The sequence below is a fragment of the Orycteropus afer genome, unplaced genomic scaffold, assembly GCF_000298275.1.
Source record: "Orycteropus afer afer isolate SDZICR_OR568_19922 unplaced genomic scaffold, OryAfe1.0 scaffold00188, whole genome shotgun sequence".
Taxonomy (NCBI): domain Eukaryota; kingdom Metazoa; phylum Chordata; class Mammalia; order Tubulidentata; family Orycteropodidae; genus Orycteropus; species Orycteropus afer.
In genome coordinates this window covers 5,221,456-5,226,132 of record NW_006921775.1, presented here as the reverse complement: position 1 = coordinate 5,226,132, position 4,677 = coordinate 5,221,456, and positions in this window count along the sequence as shown.

Sequence of the window (4,677 nt, the reverse complement as noted above, 5' to 3'; positions counted from 1 at the left end):
GTCCCCAAAAGAGAGTCACCACACTCTAGGCTCCCACCTGGCAGAAAATGTCTCATCCTCTCAGTCTGACGTTGTCTCCACTCTCATTTCTCCTTGTAGCCAGAGGTGATAGATGAAATATCTAACAATTAATATGGCTTAGACACCACCCAGTCAGAATGGAGGTAAGGCACAGAGCACGGTCTGGAGTCCTTTGGTGAGCCTAGTGTTACTTCTTTAGTTGGTGGGAGAAGAGGCTGAATTGGATGGGATGATATGTATGGGGGCACCCAGGAGTGCTGGGCAGCAGTATGAAACAGTTCCAGTATTCTAACAATCATTACAGTTGCACAGTGACTATTAGATCAATATCAACTCCCCAGCCCTTCCTCAAGAGCAGCCCTGTGGTCACTTCTCCTCTGTGTCCTCTGTTACTGGCTTTTCCAAAGCTACTTTTTGATATTCTGCCATCCCAGGAGAACTACATCTCTATTTTCCACCAAAATCCCCACTGCTTCTTTTTAGGCCAAACACCCATCCAGAAAAGGGTACCCCACCTCTTCAGCCACTCAAGCACAAAATCTTATCCAGCTCCTTTTTTTTTCTTTTTTTAAACAAGTTCTCACTAGCCCATCTAGAGGATATAAATAACTATATACAATTCTATACGGTAAAACCTAGATCACTAATGACAAGGAGAGCCAAGAAATGTAACAGGACTAACTATCCTTTCAGGGATATGAGAAAATACTTTTATTTCTTCCTTCAGATTGACAGAAGGTCTTCTTGCTATAGTAGCTGTGATAGGCAGAATAATGTCCCTCCAACTATGTCTAAACAAGCCCTGGTGGTACAGTCGTCAAACATTTGGCTACTAATCAAAAAGTTGGTGGTTCAAACACTCCAGCTGCTCCACTGGAGAAAGGTATGGCAGCCTGCTTCTGCAAAGATTACAGCCTTGCAAACTCTATGAAGCAGTTTTATTTGCCATAGTACCTAAGGCATTTGACTGCTAATCAGAAGGTTGGCAGTTCAAACACACCAGCCACTCCATGGAAGGAAGACTGGGAAATCTACTTCCATAAAGATTTACCATCTTGGCAACGCAAAGGGGGTCACTATGGGTCAAAATCAGCTTGATGGCCGTGAGTACTAGGCTTAAAATGAGCCATCCCAGAGGTGAAAAGGGGGACTCTCACTACCATCGAGAGAGAAGAGTTGGTAGTGAAGTGTGTCATTGGACCCAAGATCCCTGGGCTGAGGCAATGGCAGAGAGACGGCAACAGAGAAACCTCAGCAGCAGAGGCAGCAGAACCAAGAGATCGGCATGAGATGGAGCAGTGGGCTCTCAGGCCCATGAAGCAAGAAAGCTGAGCGCCTTTGGGGAGGAGCCTTGCTGGCAGAGTACAGTGTCTCTTTGGGTGCCTACTGGCAAAGCTAAAAGAGTTTTGTAACACTGGCCTTAGCAGGATAGAGGCCAAAACCAGAAAGAAGCATGCCTTTGGCATGGCTGAGAAGCTGTCCTCATTGAAGAACTGTTACTTCTGATCCTGAATTGTAATCTGTTGCTTCCCTAATAAAACCCATAATCATGAGTATTGTCTGTGAGTTCTGTGTGCCCACTGCAACAAATTATTGAAAAAGAGAAATAGAGAGTACTGTGGGAGGGATGGTTATTATCAGAACAGGTAAAACGTTTGGAGAGTGGTGGCATGTCTGACTTTGGCCTCATTGGAATCAACCTTGTGCTATTGATGTTCGTGATCTTCCTTCCCCCTTGTGAAGGTATAGGAAGTCAGACAAAGATGCCTCCATGTCTTTTTTGTGCCTGTCTTGGAGGAAGTATAGCCAAGATGTTCCTTAGAAGTGAGAATGGCAAAACTTCATCTCACCTACTTTTAACATGTCATTAGGAAGGACCAGTCCCTGGAGGACATCATGCTTGGTAAAGTAGAGGGTTCACTGACCCTCAATGAGATGGACTGACCTAGTAGTTGGAACAATGGGTTAAACATAGTAGCGATTGTAAGGATGGTGCAGGACTGGGCAGGGTTTTTAATCTGTTGTTCATGGAGTCGCTATGAGTTGGAACTGACGCACAACACCTACCAACAACTTCCCCTTTTTATCATAAAGTCTTATCAGTTTACCTTCAAAATATATTTCAAGTCCAATCACTTTCTTCCACAGCTGTCACTCTGGTCCAAGCCACTATCTTCTCTTCCCTGGATTCCTGAAGCAGCCTCCAAATTGGTGTCCCTGAACCTACTCTAGCACGTCTATGATCTCTTCTTCACACAGGAGCCAGAAAGATTCTCAAAACTCTCCAAAGACTGCCACCACTCTCAGCATCAATCTATAAAAGTTCAAGCAGTCAGGGCCTTGCTCCCTCTCTGATCTCACCTTCAATCTCCCTCTGCTTTGCTGGCCTCTTTGTGTTCTTTGTACATGCACAGCATGCTCAACCTCAGGCCTTTTGCACGTACTGATCTCTGCTTGGAAACACTGGTTCACTCCCCATGGCTCACTACCTTGCTTCCTGCAGGTCTCCACTTGCATATCAACACCTCAAGGAAGTCATGCAGGTATCCACTTGAATATCTATACCTCAGGGAAGTCTTATTTCACACCCTTTCAAAAAAGCCCCTACTGAACTCATTGTTCCCTTGCCCTGTTTTACATTCATTCACAGTACTTACCCCCTTCCTCCTCAAAAACAAAAACAAAAACCTGTTACTGTCCAGTTGATTCCAACTCATAGTGACCCTAAGCACTCTCTAAATTATAGTATGTATTTATTTGCTTAATTCTTTCTTAAAAAATTTTTTTATTGTGATTTGAGTGAAAGTTTACAGAAGAAATTGGTTTTCCATTAAACAATTTGTAGCCATTTCGTTTCATGACATTGATTGAAATTCCCACAAAGTAACAGCACTCTTCCCACTTTCTGCCTATATTTCCTGTTTCTATTCCTCCCTCTTCCCTGTTCCTTCCAGGCTTCTGAGCTTTATCTCCAGGTAAAAACTTGTCCTTTGATCTCGTGTGGCCCGTTGTTCTGAGGAGTGTGTATCCCTCTAGTGTTATTGTTCACCTTGTCCATTGCTGTCCACTGCTTGGCTGAAAGTTGGGTCATGGGAGTGTGTTCAGTTCCAGGCTTGAAGTGTGAGTAAGGGTCACAATCTTGGGGTATTTGCTTAATTCTTAATTGTCTCTTCTACTAGCCTGTAAGCTCCATGAAGGAAGAGATTTCATCTGCCTTGTTTACTGCTATATTCTATACTAGGTACCATCTCCAGCACATCGTGGGTATTCCAATAGATATTGTTGAAGAAATGAATCAATCGATTATATCGTGATTTAACTGAGTGCAAGTCCTGGGTTTGTGTCCTGGCTTGGCTGCTTAGTAATTAAACAAGTTTGGACAAATCATTTAACCTCTCTAGGTCTGTTTTCTCATCTATCAAACAGACCTAGCAATACCTACTCACAGCACTAGTGTAAGGATTAGGGGGTAAGGATGGAAGCCTCTGACACTGAATGCTCAATTCATAGATCTATAATTATCCGTAAGAAGTAAACATCCTTCTTTCTGCAGTATTTGTTTGAGGAACAAAGGGGATCCCCAAATGCATTCTCTTAGAACCAGAACTTGTTGACTGAAAATTCCACACTAGAAGCTAAGGAAGGAAATGAATCAATTTCAACAATAATAGACTGGGCGAGCTGGGCTTTTAAACTAGCTGAGATACCCAGGGTGAGAGGTATTACTTTCAAATTCAAGTTGAGGCACCACTTTGTTCTGTGGCTAGCAGCTGGTTTGGAGGGGATGACTCAAAATGACTTCAGTTTTTGTCTAATCTGGTCCTGTGACCAGACCACAGATGATGCCTCATCCAGGGTAATAATTTCCTTTGCAGCTCTCTGCTAAGAGGCCTGTTGGCACAGTAAAATACTGTGCAGCCATCACAAAGGACAAATATCTGTACATGTCTGACATGGAAAGAGCTCCAAAATATATTGTGGAGTGAAAATGCATGACTCTGATGAAATATACAATATAAACACAGACCAACCAAACTCTACTATAATAGTATATTATGCACATTTCTATATGTGTATATATGCAAACATTGAAAAGGGTCTGGAAGTATATAAACCACCTCAGAGAAATGGGGAGGTGACTATAACTTTAAGCTTTATAGCTTATCTATAACTTTTTTTTTTTTTTTTTTTACAGAGAGGAGAATGTAGTAGTACTTATGTAATTAAAAGTTTTAATTTCTAATACTGCCCCTTATATTTTAACCACCACATTTAAGGTAAAATTACTTGCTTCTTCTTATTGGTTCTCAAATGGGGCAGTCTCACACCCGTGAGGGTGTTTGGAAATGCCTGGGGGCATTTTTATTTGTTTGTCACAAAGATTCCAGGGGCCACTGGCATTTAGTTCCCCATGATGAGGGATGCAAAGTGTCCTGGTGTGGGAAAGTCCCACATCATAAAGTCTTATCCCACTCCAAATGTCAACAGTGGCCTTAGTGAGAAACACTGCATGGAAGCTTGGGTTGGTTCTATGCATAAATTCATCTATGACTCATTAGTAAGAACTATTTTTCTGCCTTTGACTGGGGACACTAAGACTTATAACCCATGTTTTATCTGGATATACGAAATAGTCAGTTTTATAATGGATAGTGG